Source organism: Nerophis lumbriciformis, linkage group LG28 (genome assembly GCF_033978685.3).
Source record: "Nerophis lumbriciformis linkage group LG28, RoL_Nlum_v2.1, whole genome shotgun sequence".
Classification (NCBI taxonomy): Eukaryota; Metazoa; Chordata; class Actinopteri; order Syngnathiformes; family Syngnathidae; genus Nerophis; species Nerophis lumbriciformis.
Window position 1 is genome coordinate 29,535,448 of NC_084575.2, and position 20,932 is coordinate 29,556,379.

Genomic DNA, 20,932 nt, shown 5'->3' on the forward strand with positions numbered 1-20,932 from the left:
GCCTTTTTTTTTTTTTTTTTTTTTTTTTTTTTTTTTTTACCATAAAAACAGCAGTACTGTTTTTCCATTTACAGTAATATACACTACATTTTGAGGTGACATTATTGCAACTGACCATATTCGTTTCACATTTTAGTTTTTAAAACAAATCTACTAATAAAAAAAAACAAATGTAAATTTTACAGTAAAATTGTATTTTATTTTATTTACAGTAAAAAAAACAAATGTAAATTTTACTGTAAAATTGCAGTTTTTTTATTTACAGTAAAAAAACAAATGTAAATTTTACAGTAAAATTCTGGCAACTGAGCTGCCATTTAAAAATAAAAATAAAAACAGCAGTACTATTTTTCCATTTACAGTAATATACACTACATTTTGAGGTGACATTATTGCAACTGACCATATTCTTTTCACATTTTAGTTAAAAAAAAATCTACTAATAAAAAAAACAAATGTAAATTTTACAGTAAAATTGCATTTTTTTTATTTACAGTAAAAAAACAAATGCTAATTTTACAGTAAAATTTTGGCAACTGAGCTGCCTTTTTTTTTTAATTTAATTTTATTTATTTTTATTTTTTTTACCATAAACACAGCAGTACTGTTTTTCCATTTACAGTAATATACACTACATTTTGAGGTGACATTATTGCAACTGACCATATTTTTTTCACATTTTAGTTTAAAAAAAAAAATCTACTAATAAAATGCATTAAACAAATTGTGTAATAATAGTATTCACTGTTAGAAATGACCCTTTGGGGCCAAACATAACTGCGGTGTGTCTGGCTTGGTCAAAAATAGGACTCAGATGCAGAGTTGGGAACAATCCGGCAGGCTTTTATTTTGAAAGTTTCTTTTCACCTCCAGAGTCAGGGCAATTCAACATATGCTATAACCTGAGTAGTCGGCGAAAAAAGGTTCCACAAAAAAAGGAACAACCGAAAATCACTCCGAAAGGAGGAAACACAAAAACAATAGCGAACTAAACTTGGCGCGGGATATAATCTATGAAATTTATCATGAACAAAAAAAAGCTCCAAAAGGAGGGAGAAACAATGGCTATAACATTTCTTCACTGTCTCTTATCTAGAAAAATAGTTAACAAAAAATGTCACTCAAAAATTGAGTAAAAGGAAGAACTGTAAGACAAAACTGAAACCTCACCACTTCGGCTGCAAAACTAAATAACCAAAATCTCTCTGCTGAGAAAAGGAAAACTCAAAATACCAACAAGGGAATTCAGGATCACGATACTCTAACAAGAGACAAGGCATTACCCCTTGGACATGTGCCTAGAGAGGCACGAAATAACGAGACAATCTGGCACAGAACAAAGGGAGGCGTGGGTTTATAAGACACATGAGGTTAATGGGGAACAGGTGGAAACAATCAGGGATCAGGGATGACGTCACACTGATGACACAAAAGGAAGGACAAGTGACCTGAATCCAGAGAAAGGAGAGTTACTTTTCAAACTAAAACATGCAAACCTATTTGGGCTTATTGAACCCTAATTAGAATAAAAACTAAGAATCATCTTTTGATATGATGTACTTAGTCCATAAGTACACAAACGTGTATTTCTACCATCCTAGTCACGTTCGTTGTGTCCTTGGGCAAGACACTTCACCCTTGCTCCTGATGGCTGCTGGTTAGCGCCTTGCATGGCAGCTCCCGCCATCAGTGTGTGAATGTGTGTGTGAATGGGTGAATGTGGTAATACTGTCAAAGCGCTTTGAGTACCTTGAAGGTAGAAAAGCGCTATACAAGTATAACCCATTTATCATTTATCATTTATTCATGTTTAGTGACATGCTAATTCTTATTTTTACACTTTTTTCCCCCCAAATTCCATTGTATATTATACTCTTCTGACACCACCATATGGCAGTATAAGTGTCCACATAAGTGGCCATAAGACCCCAATTCAGTAGTGTACACAATTTTGGAAATAAGAGCTAAAAGGTGCTGTCCATGCTGGTGTCCACTAAGCCTTTTAATATATACCTAATAATGACTAATTAAGAGCTAATATGTTGCTAATTTGCATGTTGATAAGCAACGAATTCATGGTGAATGTGTCCCCATACTAAAGTGTTACCAAAACAAATGCTATAAACAGGCATTGTGTCAGCTCTGTATTGTAGGTGACTAAGTAGCAAAGTTTACCAGTTCGAACGTTAAGTATTTTGTCTTTCCAGTCTATTCAATTAAATAAATAATAAATGATAATTGGGTTATACTTGTGGAAGAGGGGTTAGTGCATCTGCCTCACAATACGAAGGTCCTGAGTAGTCTTGGGTTCAATCCCGGGCTCGGGATCTTTCTGTGTGGAGTTTGCATGTTCTCCCCGTGACTGCGTGGGTTCTCTCCGGGTACTCCGGCTTCCTCCCACTTCCAAAAACATGCACCTGGGGATAGGTTGATTGGCAATACTAAATTGGCCCTAGTGTGTGAATGTGAGTGTGAATAAGCGGAAAGGGAATAAGCGGTAGAAAATGGATGGATGGATGGATGGGTTATACTTGTATAGCGCTTTTCTACCTTCAAGGTACTCAAAGCGCTTTGACAGTATTTCCACATTCACCCATTCACACACACATTCACACACTGATGGCGGGAGCTGCCATGCAAGGCGCTAACCAGCACCCATCAGGAGCAAGGGGTGAAGTGTCTTGCCCAAGGACACAACGGACGTGACTAGGATGGTAGAAGGTGGGGATTGAACCCCAGTAACCAGCAACCCTCCGATTGCTGGCACGGCCACTCTACCAACTTCGCCACGCCGTCCCTAATTGAATATAATGAATTGAATATAGGTTGAAAATGATTTGCCAATAATTGTATTCTATTTTTATTTACCATATTCACTGGTTTTGACTTTTGTAGAATCGATTTGCGAAAATAACCCTGATACCTAGCCCTAATTGCTAGCAGCCCCCTTAAAGGGGAACATTATCACCAGACCTATGTAAGCGTCAATATATACCTTGATGTTGCAGAAAAAAGACCATATTTTTTTTTTAACCGATTTCCGAACTCTAAATGGGTGAATTTGGGCGAATTAAACGCCTTTCTATTATTCGCTCTCTTGTGACGTCACATCGGGAAGCAATCCGCCATTTTCTCAAACACCGAGTCAAATCAGCTCTGTTATTTTCCGTTTTTTCGACTGTTTTCCGTACCTTGGAGACATCATGTCTCGTCGGTGTGTTGTCGGAGGGTGTAACAACACGAACAGGGACGGATTCAAGTTGCACCAGTGGCCCAAAGATGCGAAAGTGGCAAGAAATCGGACGTTTGTTCCGCACACTTTACCGACGAAAGCTATGCTACGACAGAGATGGCAAGAATGTGTGGATATCCTGCGACACTCAAAGCAGATGCATTTCCAACGATAAAGTCAAAGAAATCTGCCGCCAGACCCCCATTGAATCTGCCGGAGTGTGTGAGCAATTCAGGGACAAAGGACCTCGGTAGCACGGCAAGCAATGGCGGCAGTTTGTTCCCGCAGACGAGCGGGCTAAACCCCCCTGGATGTCTTGGCTCACACCGTCCCGAAGATGATCAAGAGAAGAATATCGACCCTAGCTTCCCTGGCCTGCTGACATCAACTCCAAAACTGGACAGATCAGCTTTCTGGAAAAGAGCGCGGATGAGGGTATGTCTACAGAATATATTAATTGATGAAAACTGGGCTGTCTGCACTCTCAAAGTGCATGTTGTTGCCAAATGTATTTCATATGCTGTAAACCTAGTTCATAGTTGTTAGTTTCCTTTAATGCCAAACAAACACATACCAATCGTTGGTTAGAAGGCGATCGCCGAATTCGTCCTCGCTTTCTCCCGTGTCGCTGGCTGTCGTGTCGTTTTCGTCGCTTTCGCTTGCATACGGTTCAAACCGATATGGCTCAATAGCTTCAGTTTCTTCTTCAATTTCGTTTTCGCTACCTGCCTCCACACTACAACCATCCGTTTCAATACATGCGTAATCTGTTGAATCGCTTAAGCCGCTGAAATCCGAGTCTGAATCCGAGCTAATGTCGCTATAGCTTGCTGTTCTTTCCTGCCATGTTTATTTGTGTTGGCATCACTGTGCATACTTGCCAACCTTGAGACCTCCGATTTCGGGAGGTGGGGGGTGGTTGGGGCGGGGGGCGTGGTTGGGGGCGTGGTTAAGAGAGGAGGAGTATATTTACAGCTAGAATTCACCAACTGGAGTATTTTATATATATATATATATATATATATATATATATATATATATATATATGTATGAAATACTTGACTTTTATATAACGATGGTTAAAATCAGGCACTTTGAAGCTTTTTTTTTTAGGGATATTGCGTGTTGGGTAAAATTTTGAAAAAAAACTTCGAAAAATAAAATAAGCCACTGGGAACTGATTTTTAATGGTTTTAACCCTTCTGAAATTGTGATAATGTTCCCCTTTAACAATCGAACTGAGAAACTTGGTTATTTTTTGCAAATATTAGCTCATTTGTAATTAGATGCCTGCAACACGTTTCAAAAAAGCTGGCACAAGTGGCAAAAAAGACTGAGAAAGTTGAGGAACGCTCATCAAACACTTACTCGGAACATTCCACAGGTGAACAGGGTAATTGGGAACAGGTGGGTGCCATGATTGCGTATAAAAGCAGCTTCCATGAAATGTTCAGTGATTCACAAACAAGGATGGGGCGAGGGTCACCACTTTGTGAGCAAATGCGTGAGCAAATTGTCGAACAGTTTAAGAATAACATTTTCCAACGAGCTATTGCAGGGAATTTGGGGATTTTCACCATCAAAAGATTCAGAAAAACTGGAGAAATCACTGCAGGTAAGAGATGATATTAAGGACCTTTGATCCCTCAGGCGGTACTGCATCAAAAATCCACATCAGTGTGTAAAGGATATCACTGTCATAACGAGGATCTTTACGCAGCTTACTGCGAGGATTGTTTTCCCATGAAGCAAACGGACTACTCCGGACAGGTCAAAACATGATTTAATCTTTCTAACTACAAAAGGGGTACAAACAAAAACAGAAAACAACCCGAAGTCGAGCGTGCCTAACGCATAGGAAAGCTAAGGCAAAAAAAAAAAACTTAGGACATGTGACTTTAAGGTCTAGCTCCGTCCTATCTTGTCGATTGCATTGTACCATATGTCCCGGCAAGAAATTTGCGTTCAAAGAACTCCGGCTTATTAGTGATTCCCAGAGCCCAAAAAAAAGTCTGCGGGCTATAGAGCGCTTTCTATTGGGGCTCCAGTACTATGGAATGCCCTCCCGGTAACAATTAGAGATGCTACCTCAGTAGAAGCATTTAAGTCCCATCTTAAAACTCATTTGTATACTCTAGCCTTTAAATAGCCCCCCTGTTAGACCAGTTGATCTGCCGTTTCTTTTTATTTCTCCTCTGCTCCCCTTTTCCTTGTGGAGGGGGGGATGGGCACAGGTCCGGTGGCCATGGATGAAGTGCTGGCTGTCCAGAGTCGGGACCCGGGGTGGACCGCTCGCCTGTGCATCGGCTGGGAACATCTCTGCGCTGCTGACCCGTCTCCGCTCGGGATGGTGTCCTGCTGGCCCCACTATGGACTGGACTCTTACTATTATGTTGGATCCACTATGGACTAGACTCTCACAATATTATGTCAGACCCACTCGACATCCATTGCTTTCGGTCTCCCCTAGAGGGGGGGGGGGTTACCCACATATGCGGTCCTCTCCAAGGTTTCTCATAGTCATTCACATCGACGTCCCACTGGGGTGAGTTTTTCCTTGCCCTTATGTGGGCTTTGTACCGAGGATGTCGTTGTGGCTTGTGCAGCCCTTTGAGACACTTGTGATTTAGGGCTATATAAATAAAGATTGATTGAAACATGAATCTAAAAAAACTCACTAAACTGTGGCTTGAATAAACAAAACTTACGTGGCATGGCATGAAGCGAACAATCGCATGAAAACAAGCATGAATCTGTCAACAAGAATGCAAGCACGGAACCATCCTGAAAAGAGCAATGTCGCCAGGACGACCAACTGAAAAAAACAGGCTTAAATAATAGTCTCTCGATTAGAACCAGGTGTGTGTGTCAAATGAATCAGGCGAAACCAATGAGTCGCCATGGTGACCAAACAAGGGAGCGCAAAAACAGGAACTATTGGAGTCTTAAACAAACAGAACATAACTAAACAAAACACTCACTATGTGACGTCACAGGGAAATGGACGGGCGTATATAACGATGGTTAAAATCAGGCACTTTGAAGCTTTTTTTTAGGGATATTGCGTGATGTGTAAAATTTAGAAAAAAACTCCAAAAAATAAAATAAGCCACTGGGAACTGATTTTTAATGGTTTTAACCCTTCTGAAATTGTGATAATGTTCCTGTTACGCCTTCGAGGCATTGTGATGCCGGAGGTCGTCTTTTCAAGATGCAGAGGGGTCAGGAAGCAGCTTGCAGGTGAGAATAAATGATTTATTCGAGTTGTAGTACAAAATATGCTGCGCGGTGCCCACGGCACAGAAAACAAAAGGGTAGCCAAAAGATGCTAATATTAAAAATGCAGACTATGAGCGAAACTAGGAGCGTAACTTGTTGCGTAGGAGCAAACAAAACCAACAGACCGAGTGAGGTCAGCGCGTGAACTAAATAGCCCTCTGATTAGTGCCCCGGCAACAGGTGCGCGTCCGGAACACTAACCAGAGGCAGGTGACGATAATCTGCCGTCATGGCAACAGAAACAAACTCAAGAGGTGATGAAAACACAAGTGACTTGAAAACAATAACAAAAATATGATCCGGGTAGCGGATCATAACAGTTCCCCTTTAATACTTATGAAAATAATTTGCCCTCAATTACAGCCTGAACCCTTGGAGTTTCCATCACTGCAACCACTCTCACTTTTCTGTGACCAATAAAATGATTACAAACCCAAAAAGAAAACTTCCACTTGCCCATGTTTGCGATGCAAATGATCAGCAGTGTGTAGGCCGACAGACACGAAACACGCCTGGGAGGCTCCGCTTGCGCCTCTGCTGCCTATAATTGACCATCCAGCCATGGTTGCCATTGTTACTGTATCCCCTCGGACGGTCAGTTCAGCGTTGATATGCTAATGAGAGCACATCAAAGCCACGCCGCCGCCCGGCTAATCATCAAGCATTTATGCTCATGAATGTGTTTTATGGACGGCGTCACACCGCGGGTCAGAGTGAGGACAGAGCTTGTAATGTCACGCTAATGAAGAGTATGGGAAATTAAGCGAGCGATATTGCATACGCTGTATTATCCATAATGCATGAAGATGCTGCTGCTGATGCCGGTTTGCGCTACCTCCCCCCACCTCTCCTCTCTCATCTCCCACAGACTTTCAACTTAACACCAGCCTATTTCATTATTTACATCTCCGTCTCCCCCACGTTTTGGTTTATCAGTTTAATCAGCCTGCGTGGGGAGTGCATATTCGGAGAAAAGCGAAGGAGGATGGGCGGGGAGACACGATCTGCATCGTCCTCAAAGCCCCGGGAGTGATGAATTTTTAGCAGGGTTTGGAAAATTAGTTTTAAAGAAGTAATTAATTATGAATACCGGTTACATTTCCCAAAAAAAGGTAATTGAGTTAGTAAGAGAATTACCTTTAATAAATGTCATTATTGCAGTTGAAAGACGTTTCATGAAAGCAGAGTGTGAGTCTTTTAAAAGGCGATGCTGTTGTCAAGAATTGGCCGATCAGTCTTACTGAAAGGGTACCAAGATTAGGATAGGACATACTTGCCAACCCTCCCGAATTTTCCGGGAGACTCCCGAAATTCAGCGCCTCTCCCGAAAACCACCCGGGACAAATATTCTCCCGAAAATCTTCCGATTTTCAGCCGGAGCTGGAGGCTCCATGCGGACCTGAGTGAGGACAGCCTTTTTTCACAATGGGAGGACAACAGGGTGACCAGAACTAAATCATCCAGACTAGAGATAAATTGTATTATTATGTTTATCTTACCTAAAAATAAATATATTTATTAATTTAAAAAAAATTAAAAAATACATTTTTACTATATTTTGCTAAAAACATCAAAATTAATTGTATTTTTTATTTTTTCTGACTCCTTATTACATCCGGCCATAGAATTATACATTAAAATAAACATATTTGAAATAATTAATTTTAAATTATCATAATAATTCATTTAAAATGACCATATTGAATTATTAAAATAATTGCTTTTTTATCAACAACTTTAGCATTTTATTCATTACATTTTGAAGCTCTCAGAAGCCAAGTTATGTTATATTCCTTAATATTTATTTATGCAAGTTTGAAGTATCAATTATCCAAACACAGTTTTGTTTGCTTATTTTCAGGATGTATATATATATGTGTATATATATATATATATATATATATATATATATATATATATATATATATATATTTTGTCGGAGGCAGATATTTACATATATCCGAATTTAAGTTGTACTTCTTCCATTTCTTTGTCATATTTGAAAACAGCTCGTGTTTTCCATTTCTTCTCTTGATGCTCTGTCAGCAAGTATACTGTGTGTGTTAACCTTGAGTTCTTTGGAATGTGTTTTGACTAGCATTTGTTTTGTCTAGAGAGATGGGACGAGAGAGAGGGTGGTGGGATCGGGAAGACAGACCATTTTGGGAGACACAATAGAATGTTCTATGGTTAGACTGGTCTCAATCAATGTATATTGGCAAAGCTTTGAGAATATACAACAAAATACCTATTCTGTCTCTGGTGGTTTTTCAACTCAGCTTTAAGTGTCGGAAAGAACTTGGGAGCGAATTGTGACTTGAATTCCCTGGGAGGAACAACTGGTACAAAACGCAACAATATATATATATATATATATATACATATATATATATATATATATATATATATATATATATATATATATATATATATATATATATATATATATATATATATATATATATATATATATATGTACATGTATGAAATACTTGACTTGGTGAATTCTAGCTGTAAATACACTCCTCCCCTCTTAACCACGCCCCGCTCCACCCCCGACCACGCCCCTCACCCCCACCTCCCGAAATCGGAGGTCTCAAGGTTGGCAAGTATGGGATAGGATAGGTCTTTATTGTCATGGCAACAAGTACAACGAAACTATGTTTTCAGCACAAACCCGTTCAAGATTAGAAAAACAAACAGTGTACAGGGTTACAGAACAGGAACGCTGATGGGTCGCCACGAGGCGCCCGGTAAAAGGTGGGAAAAAGGTAAAAACGCTGGGGAAGAAGATGAGTAAAAAAATACAATCTAGACTGGGTTCCTAAGTGGGAAAAAACCTCCATGCCATGCACACCTAAACATGTTACATTTAATCACGACAACTCGCAACAGGGTGGGTGGGTTGGGGCCCTGGAGGTCGACTGCTGCTATGAAGCGCTGCCAGCTGTCCATCACCCCGAAGGGGAATCAAGCGGTGGTAAAGGCATGGGGTGGGGGAGGGTGTGTGTGTGTGTGTGTATATGCCCATTGTCTTGGGGGTGTTGATGTAGTGTCCATAAGCCTGGGGCCGTTCTGCATGCAAGCAAAAGTTGGACTCCAGGTGTCTTTGAGGAGGGAGGGATCGTCCATCATTGAGGTGTCCTCAACTACTAGTGCAACACCACATCATTAGTAGGGTAAAACTAACCTGTCTCATGACAGTCTAAACCAGGGATGTCAAAGTCAAGGCCTTGACTTTGAATGAATCATCTATGGCCCCCGGAATGATATTTGATTATTATTAGAATCGGCCCGCAGGCCACAGCCGCCTGCTCTGAAGGACGTTTGTTTTTGTCTGGGAGCCTGTTGAAAAATGTCTTTACTTGAAATTAATGACAGAGCCATACAAAAATGTTGGATTATTCATTTAATCATTAAATAAAATACAGTACACTGTGTTAGGTCTTGGTCCAATAGGCTATGTGCAATCATTTTAATATTTTTTTTATAAACATTGAACCAGTCCGACCCTCGGGTTGTAGCAAATTTGTTTCTTTGGTCCTCTGATGTATTTGACTTTGACATCCCTGGTCTAAAACCAGGTCACGTCCCCTATTAGTGGGTGAACCATCCAGCGCTTGGTGAATTCTGCCTCACAAGGATAGGATAGCTCAGGTACTGAGATTTCATATGTTGGATTTTTCACCCAGTAATAGGGAACGTGAGCTGGGTTTAGACTGTGGTGAGACAGGTCAGTTTTACCCTACTGATGATGTGGTGTTGCAAGTGTAATCTTGGTACCTCTCAGTAAGACAGATACAAAATTATTAGTTTGGCAATAATATTGGGACATAAGTAGAACAGGAAGACAGAATGCAATACAGAACACAGCAGAAACGGGAAGAACTGTAAGGGGGAGCACAAAAGAAGAAGGGATCACAGCACTTATTCGATTCGGACACACCAGACTGAAGAAGACATTGCACCTTTTTAGTAAAAACCCAACAGGAAAATGTGACGAGGTGGATGGCTCAATGCAATCATGCATTGTGGGAAATACAGTCAAGAAAGGAAAAAAAGGGAGGAAGTTAGAGGAGGGCAGCAACCAGAACATTTAGTGAATGTTTTTTTCGAAGAAACATATTTATGGAATAGAATTGAGTATTAGAAAGTATATCAGAATCAGAATCAGAATCAGCTTTATTGTCATTACGCAAGGTAACGAGATTGAGGCCATTCCATACATATATATGTGTATGTGAGAGAGGGATAAGGCAAGGAACTCCGGTTCACACCCCAATACAGTAGGTGGCGGTAATGCACCATTAATGTTGAGTGCCCCGACGTAAAAGAAAAAGAAGAAGAAGAAGAACTGATGTTTGACGCCAGCGAGAGAGCCAGACAGAGCAGCATTAGCTCAGCTGTGTTGGTCGGCTTTTGCGGGACGGCAGCTCTGTTGAATCCTTTCACTGGACTGTGTTCCTCTGGTCAATAAAGGGGTGTGCGTCCATGGCTTTAGTCTCCTTGTCCACAAACGGGGTATTATAGGCTTGCAAGCTGTGTTGTTCATTATTCCCACATAGTAGTAGTAGTAGTGTGTGTATGAGTGTGGGTACTTGTGTTGTTGGTGTGTTTGCTGCGTGATGTTGCCCTTTTCTATTTGATATCAAGCTCATTTTAACGTGGTGCTGGTTGTTGCGTTCATTAGTCGAAAGATATTTCCTGTCTTGAACTTGCTGTGCTTCTGACGTTGTCATGGCGACATCAGAACCCAAAGTAGCTTGCCACAATACATCAAACGTAGCGGTAACAGCGTTGTACCTAAAAGTTATGATTTAGGTTACATTTACTGGTAACGGGTAATTACTCCATACCGTTGATTCTGCACTATAAACCGCTACTTTTTTCCTACACTTTGAACCCTGCGGCTTCTAAGACCGAGCGGCTAATTTATGGATTTTCTTTCACTGGCGGTTATAATAAAAATAATTTAAAAAACCTTAAGACCTGTAGTGTCCTTCCATTTAGTGCTTTCAACCACTTGAAGTAGAGTGCCGTGCTGTCTTATATCCGTCCATAGCGTTTCTACTCGCACGGGTTCTTCATTTATCACTCCAAGCAACGTATGTAAGTTTTACAATATAACTAAAATAATTCGCACTTACTAATATTATATATATATATATATATATATATATATATATATATATATATATATATATATATATATATATATATATATATATATATATACCGTATTTTTCGGACTATAAATCGCAGTTTTTTTCATAGTGTGCGACTTATGTGTGAAATTATTAACACAATACCGTAAAATATCAAATAATATTATTTATCTAATTCACGTAAGAGACTAGACGTATAAGATTTCATGGGATTTAGCGATTAGGAGTGACAGATTGTTTGGTAAACGTATAGCATGTTCTATATGTTATAGTTATTTGAATGACTCTTACCATAATATGTTACGTTAACATACCAGTTGGTTATTTATGCCTCATATAACGTACACTTATTCAGCCTGTTGTTCACTATTCTTGATTTGTTTTAAATTACCTTTCAAATGTCTATTCTTGGTGTTGGCTTTTATCAAATACATTTCCCCCAAAAATGCGACTTATACTCCAGTGCGACTTATATATGTTTTTTTCCTTCTTTATTATGCATTTTCGGCCGGTGAGACTTATACCTAAAAGACCTAACCTTGATCCTGACCTCATGGTAAACTACCGACCGGTGTCCCACCTTCCCTTTATTTCGAAAATCCTCGAAAAAATTGTCGCACAGCAGCTAAATGAACACTTAGTGTCTAACAATCTCTGTGAACCTTTTCAATCCGGTTTCAGGGCAAATCACTCTACGGAGACAGCCCTTGCAAAAATGACTAATGATCTACTGCTAACGATGGATTCTGATGCGTCATCTATGTTGCTGCTTCTTGATCTTAGCGCTGCTTTCCATACCGTCGATCATAATATTTTATTAGAGCGTATCAAAACACGTATTGGTATGTCAGACTTAGCTTTGTCGTGGTTTAACTCTTATCTTACTGACAGGATGCAATGCGTCTCCCATAATAATGTGACCTCGGACTATGTTAAGGTAACGTGCGGAGTTCCTCAGGGTTCGGTTCTTGGCCCTGCACTCTTTAGTATATACATGCTGCCGCTAGGCGACATCATACGCAAATACGGTGTTAGCTTTCATTGCTATGCTGATGACAGCCAACTCTACATGCCCCTAAAGCTGACCAACACGCCGGATTGTAGTCAGCTGGAGGCGTGTCTTAATGAAATTAAACAATGGATGTCCGCTAACTTCTTGCAACTCAACGCCAAGAAAACGGAAATGCTGATTATCGGTCCTGCTAAACACCGACATGTATTTAATAATACCATCTTAACATTTGACAACCAAACAATTACACAAGGTGAATCAGTAAAGAATCTGGGTATTATCTTCCACCCAACTCTCTCCTTTGAGTCACACATTAAGAGTGTTACTAAAACGGCCTTCTTTCATCTCCGTAATATCGCTAAAATTCGTTCTATTTTATCCACTAGCGACGCTGAGATCATTATTCATGCGTTCGTTACGTCTCGTCTCGACTACTGTAACGTATTATTTTCGGGTCTCCCTATGTCTAGCATTAAAAGATTACAGTTGGTACAAAATGCGGCTGCTAGACTTTTGACAAGAACAAGAAAGTTTGATCATATTACGCCTATACTGTATATACCTTTATATACATATATACCTATATATATACCTATACTGGCTCACCTGCACTGGCTTCCTGTGCACTTAAGATGTGACTTTAAGGTTTTACTACTTACGTATAAAATACTACATGGTCTAGCTCCGTCCTATCTTGTCGATTGCATTGTACCATATGTCCCGGCAAGAAATCTGCGTTCAAAGAACTCCGGCTTATTAGTGATTCCCAGAGCCCAAAAAAAGTCTGCGGGCTATAGAGCGTTTTCTATTGGGGCTCCAGTACTATGGAATGCCCTCCCGGTAACAATTAGAGATGCCACCTCAGTAGAAGCATTTAAGTCCCATCTTAAAACTCATTTGTATACTCTAGCCTTTAAATAGACCCCCTGTTAGACCAGTTGATCTGCCGTTTCTTTTCTTTTCTCCTCTGCTCCCCTCTTCCTTGTGGAGGGGGGGGGGGGGGGGGCACAGGTCCGGTGGCCATGGATGAAGTGCTGGCTGTCCAGAGTCGGGACCCGGGGTGGACCGCTCGCCTGTGCATCGGCTGGGAACATCTCTGCGCTGCTGACCCGTCTCCGCTCGGGATGGTGTCCTGCTGGCCCCACTATGGACTGGACTCTTACTATTATGTTAGATCCACTATGGACTAGACTCTCACAATATTATGTCAGACCCACTCGACATCCATTGCTTTCGGTCTCCCCTAGACGGGGGGGGACATATGCGGTCCTCTCCAAGGTTTCTCATAGTCATTCACATCGACGTCCCACTGGGGTGAGTTTTTCCTTGCCCTTATGTGGGCTTTGTACCGAGGATGTCGTTGTGGCTTGTGCAGCCCTTTGAGACACTTGTGATTTAGGGCTATATAAATAAACATTGATTGATTGATTGATTGATACCCCGGAGCGACTTATACTCCGAAAAATACGGTACTAGTTTTAGCTATTTGGCTGTTCTAGTTTTTATTTTTATTTATTTTTTATTATACAGGTAAAAGCCAGTAAATTAGAATATTTTGAAAAACTTGATTTATTTCCGTAATTGCATTCAAAAGGTGTAACTTGTACATTATATTTATTAAAACTTGCTGGTAGACGGCTGCGTTGACCCTGGATCTCAGGAAACAGAGTGGACCGACACCAGCAGATGACATGGCACCCCAAACCATCACTGATGGTGGAAACTTTACACTAGACTTCAGGCAACGTGGATCCTGTGCCTCTCCTGTCTTCCTCCAGACTCTGGGACTTCGATTTCCAAAGGAAATGCAAAATTTGCATGGTTGGGTGATGGTTTGGGGTGCCATGTCATCTGCTGGTGTCGGTCCACTCTGTTTCCTGAGATCCAGGGTCAACGCAGCCGTCTACCAGCAAGTTTTAGAGCACTTCATGCTTCCTGCTGCTGACCTGCTCTATGGAGATGGAGATTTCAAGTTCCAACAGGACTTGGCGCCTGCACACAGCGCAAAATCTACCCGTGCCTGGTTTACGGACCATGGTATTTCTGTTCTAAATTGGCCCGCCAACTCCCCTGACCTTAGCCCCATAGAAAATCTGTCTGGTATTGTGAAAAGGAAGATGCAGAATGCCAGACCCAAAAACGCAGAAGAGTTGAAGGCCACTATCAGAGCAACCTGGGCTCTCATAACACCTGAGCAGTGCCAGAAACTCATCGACTCCATGCCACGCCGCATTAACGCAGTAATTGAGGCAAAAGGAGCTCCAACCAAGTATTGAGTATTGTACATGCTCATATTTTTCATTTTCATACTTTTCAGTTGGCCAACATTTCTAAAAATCCCTTTTTTGTATTAGCCTTAAGTAATATTCTAATTTTGTGACACACGGAATTTGGGATTTTCATTTGTTGCCACTTCAAATCATCAAAATTAAATGAAATAAACATTTGAATGCATCAGTCTGTGTGCAATGAATAAATATAATGTACAAGTTACACCTTTTGAATGCAATTACTGAAATAAATCAAGTTTTTCAAAATATTCTAATTTACTGGCTTTTACCTGTATATATATTTTTTTAATACACTGTAGCACTATGAGGTTGTTTACTCAATGTAAAGTGCTTTTTACAAATAAAATCTATTATTATTATTATTATTATTATTATTATTAAGTAGCATAATTTCCCACGGCACACCAGACAATATGTCCGCGGCACAGTGGTTGAAGAACACTGGTTTATGCGACTAAAATATGGAGAATTTTTTTTTTGTGTGGGTGCAGCTTGCTCTATCATCCGGAAAATACGGTACCATTAATTATATGAGGGCGTTATTCCAAACACTGATTATCAGACTCCAAACATCAGCCTGCCAGACGAGGCCGCGTTTCCCCCGCGCCAATTAAGTCGGAGAGCCACTCCGGAGACGAGCGGCCTTCATCGTCGTCTTCAAACAAGCACACGGCACTCAGATGCATAGGAAGAAACATTTGCTTTATTAAAATATGCACAGCAGTGGGGAAAAAAAACAACAAAAACATACATAGAAATGTCATCAGGCTGAGAGAGAGTTTATTCCAAACTGGGACAGATATTACAGTATCATTTCATCATGGCTTTTCTGGCAATCAGCGGTTACTGACATGATTTATTCAGAGCTGCAATTTTGGAAAAAAAAAAAAAAAAAGGCACACAAGATACAGCGTTAGCCAATGTCGACATGATTCAAAAAAAGTCAGTGAGAAGTTCAATGGAGAACAAATCAAAAGTTATTTATTCTCTAAGATCGCTGGTGGATTTCCAGAGCTTCTGCTTTGCATGTGCAGCAGTTTTGTGCTCGCCTGAGTGGATTTCAGTGTTGGTGAGTGTGTGTGTGTGCAAACTTCCGCATGTGTGTGTGTGTGTGTGTGTGTGTGGTCTGGCAGCACATCTTTGCTTTAAGGCGAGTGTCTCTTTAATGAGGCTTTACAGCAATAACGGCTCCCCAGGACTCTTGACGTGTGTTGCATTTTAAACACACTCTCCTGCACTAAAGGAGCTCTCTGCACGCCGATGCATTGATTGGTGGCTTTCCTGAACATACCGAGTGCTCGTCAATGCACTACTTTGTGTGTTTGACAGACCTTCAGACACGTATCTCCCAATTCTTAAAGTACCAGTATAAAGGAATAATAACAAGTTGTCTTTATATTGAAGCTATTATCATATATGTTTGATTTATGACAACAAAAGTTTCCAATAATTTTTTGATTGGAGCACATACTTGTTGGTCGCAAAAAAAAACATTCATGAAGTTTGGTTCGTTTATGAATTTATTATGGGTCTACTGAAAATGTGAGCAAAAGTATACATACAGCAATGTTAATATTTGTTTACATATCCCTTGGCAAGTTTACCTGCAATAAGGCGATTTTTGGTAGCCATCCACAAGCTTCCGGTGGAATTTTTGACCACTCCTCTTGACAAAATTGGTGCAGTTCAGCTAAATGTGTTGCTTTTTCTGACATGGACTTGTTTCTTCAGCATTGTCCACACGTTTAAGTCAGGACTTTGGGAAGGCCATTCTAAAACCTTCATTCTAGCCGGATTCCTTTACCATTTTTTAAAGGGGAACATTATCACCAGACCTATGTAAGCGCAGGGCCGGCCCGTGGCATAGGCCGTATAGGCAAATGCTAAGGGCGCCGTCCATAAGGGGGCGCCACGCCAGTGCCACAAATGTTGGAGAAAAAAAAAAAAAAAAAAAAAAAAAAGTTGGTGCTATTATTTCTAAATACAAAAAATAATCCCACGTTAATTAAAATGCAAAGTAAAGCCTATTTAATAGAAATATTATTTGTTACAACATTACGCCCCCTCCCCCCCTCCCCCCGCACGGTGCGCCCCCTCCCTTCCCGTATCATGACTCTTTTTGGACGTCACCACATCAAAAAATCAACACAAGATGTCAAAACGGCCAAAACTGTCAGGTGCCCAGGGAAGAAAAAAGAGAAAAGAAGAGGAGGAGAAACGAGAAAAGACAGAGGTAGCAGGTAGGTAACGTTAGCCTACATGACATTATTTGTCTGTTACAGAATGTGATAGTAGCTGGCTTTTTAGCATTAAGCTAATGTTACATGATTCGGCAATTGCTAATCAATAAATAGCTAGTTGTGTTTTAACGTCGGGTTAATATTGTGGAGGGGGCTAAATTGTTATGGAAAATAATAATGTAACGTTAGGTAATTACAGTACTCCCAGCTTACATTCCTCAGGGACATTTGTATTAGATCTTTTAAGCAGGTGTTTTTTGTTTACATTGTTATTGCCTTCTGGTTAGCTAATGTTTGCCCTGCAGGTAATAGTCACTTTTCCACCCCTTTATATATTAGGTATAGTTGTAAGTAAAAAAAAAAGGTCAAAGACAAAGCTATTCGGTTTCTTGTGAGTATATACACTTCACTGCCGATGTGGGGGGGGGCGCCACCTAAAATCTTGCCTAGGGCGCCAGATTGGTTAGGGCCTGGCCTGTGTAAGCGTCAATATATACCTTGATGTTGCAGAAAAAAAGACAATATATTTTTTTAACCGATTTCCGAACTCTAAATGGGTGAATTTTGGCGAATTAAACGCCTTTCTAATATTCGCTCTCGGAGCGATTGTCATGTCTGTGTAATCATGTTTTGTTTTAGTCATGTTTTGTTTAGTTATTGGACTCTTTAGTTTCTGGCTTTTCACTCCCTTGTCTTGTTTCCATGATTACCCATTAGTTTCACCTGTTCCACGTTTGGACTCATTGTGCACTCTTGTTTGTCACCATAGCAACCCATTAGTTTTCACCTGTCACGTCACGCACCTGTTTCACGTTTTGAGTCATGCACCTGTTTTCGTTAATCATGTCTGTAGAAAAGGGTGGAGTGCCATCTCCGGGTTGGGGAGGAGATCTTGCCCCAAGTGGAGGAGTTCAAGTACCTCGGAGTCTTGTTCACGAGTGAGGGAAGAGTGGATCATGAGATCGACAGGCGGATCGGTGCGGCGTCTTCAGTAATGCGGACGCTGTATCGATCCGTTGTGGTGAAGAAGGAGCTGAGCCGGAAGGCAAAGCTCTCAATTTACCGGTCGATCTACGTTCTCATCCTCACCTATGGTCATGAGCTTTGGGTTATGACCGAAAGGACAAGATCACGGGTACAAGCGGCCGAAATGAGTTTCCTCTGCCGGGTGGCGGGGCTCTCCCTTAGAGATAGGGTGAGAAGCTCTGCCATCCGGGGGGAGCTCAAAGTAAAGCCGCTGGTCCTCCACATGGAGAGGAGCCAGATGAGGTGGTTCGGGCATCTGGTCAGGATGCCACCCGATCGCCTCCCTAAGGAGGTGTTTAGGGCATGTCCGACCGGTAGGAGGCCACGAGGAAGACCCAGGACACGTTGGGAAGACTATGTCTCCCGGCTGGCCTGGGAACGCCTCGGGATCCCCCGGGAGGAGCTGGACGAAGTGGCTGGGGAGAGGGAAGTCTGGGCTTCCCTGCTTAGGCTGCTGCCCCCGCGACCCGACCTTGGATAAGCGGAAGAAGATGGATGGATGGATGTCTGTAGTATTTAAGTTCATTGTTTTCAGTTTGTCTTTCTGGTGACATCCCACAATTATGCTCGGCACATTTCTGACACTTGATTTCATGTCCGTCGTTCATGCTGCTCCTTTTAGTCCATGCCAAGTAAGTTTTGTTTATTAATGCTATAGTCTTTTGGTTTCATAGTTTGTTCTCCGCCACTGTGCGCGCTTTTCGTTTGTACTTTATTTTGATATATTAAATAAATCATGTATTTACATTCCCGTCTCGCCCGAGCCAACTTTCCGTTGCATTCCGGAAAAGCAAACACCCAAGGACCAAGTCATGACAGCGATGACGTCACAGCGTGACGTCACATCAGGAAGCAATCCGCCATTTTCTCAAACACCGAGTCAAATCAGCTCTGTTATTTTCCGTTTTTTCGACTGTTTTCCGTACCTTGGAGACATCATGCCTCGTCGGTGTGTTGTCGGAGGGTGTAACAACACGAACAGGGACAAAAAAATATGGCTGGGGGTCGGTATATCTGATTTTTAGGAACACTAATATTAACTATGATCGATAAAACACTAAATATCGACAACATATTAGAATAATTATGTATATATTATCACACTAACTTTAGTATGCTTAAAGTCCGTTGCTTTAGTTATTTAGCTATTGTGCTCAAGTTGGACTTTTTTTTTATGTGCAAGGACAAAGACTTCTTGTCTGAGGGGTGGCCTCAGCCGAAGATGTTATCTTTGTTTTAGCCCGCTAACAGCCAAGGACTTCAACGACCTCAACGAAGATAAGATGACAACACGTAGGCGAAGCAAAGACTTCAAGGACCTCAACGAAGATAAGATGACAACACGCAGACGAAGCGGGGACGAGGCGAAATCACAAGGCCCCCGGCACATTCCGTCACGTATCGTGCGTCCTGGATCTGCTTTGCATAATATATGTGACCACTCCTTTTAGAGGTGGTCTTAGTGTTGTTGACTGTGGAACTCCTGAATAAATAGAGGGACACAGGTGCTGAACCTTAGAGCGTAGGGCGAGACTGTGACTAAGTGTTCAGCTCCATGCGTTCTCCTCATGAGCTAAATTGAACTCTGTCTCTGATTTATTCCTTGCTCCTTGTCTGATTAATAGATGTCATCAGTGCTTGAACCTGACACATATGAACGTCACACCACCTCTCGATCGACATATTTTACAAACAAGAGAAAGGCAACAAAAATGCAACAAACACAGCGAAAAATGGTAAAAAAAACCCCCACCTATGATCTTATATATTTGATATATCACTAAGCTTTAGAACGTTGTTGTAAAAATCTCCTTCCGCGTCTGTCACTGACACCCACATTTTCAGGTTCGCTCTGGAAACACTCTGTGGAAACGCTCCCCACCCACACTGCTTGGTGCCTCGTCTGACTTAGATTACCATAGTAACTAGTATATCACGCAAAAGCGCATATTCTAACGATTAAAATACTTTGTATAGTTCAAGACTTACGGTCATTTGAAAACATCACTGCACATCATAATGGCAGCTAAAGTTTCCATCTTAAAGATCTAAAAAATTATTTGGGAATCTCCGGCGGTCCAGATTGAAAAGTTTAACAGGCCCGCATGTGGCCCCCGGACCTTAATTTGCCGAGGTCTGTCTTAAACTGGAAGTAGGGTAGACACAATTATTAAACTCAAGAGTGAGATGACTGATTTAGTTATTCTGAGGTGAAAAAGTTGGGTTCTGAGGTCAAAAAGGGTAAGAACCCCCTGCTTTAATGCGCTTTTCTGTCCAAGTGAGGACCTGCTTGCTGGTTTTTGAGGACAATGAAGTCCTCAGCCAGACCAGCTCGTTAGTGGCCCCTTGAAACTGTTCTTAATGAGCATTGCCATGAAAACTATTGTTCTTGTGTGGTAGGAAATCAAATGTAGTTTAAAGCAAATGTTGTATCAATGTTGGTATATCGGTCTTTGAGGGTTTTTTACGGCTGGGAAGGAAGGAACCCCCTCTGAGAAATCAAACTCTCATTAAGACCACAAACTCTGCTCAGCACCTGCTCCGATATCGACCGCTTTTCCGCGTCTTTTGTGGGTCGTATCGGAAGGAGAGAGATACGCAAGAAGCCAAGGGGAGACATGGATTTGTTTGCCATTGATGGTGATCTGGAAGTGATTCTTTGAAATACCGGTACTGACCGGTTCTCA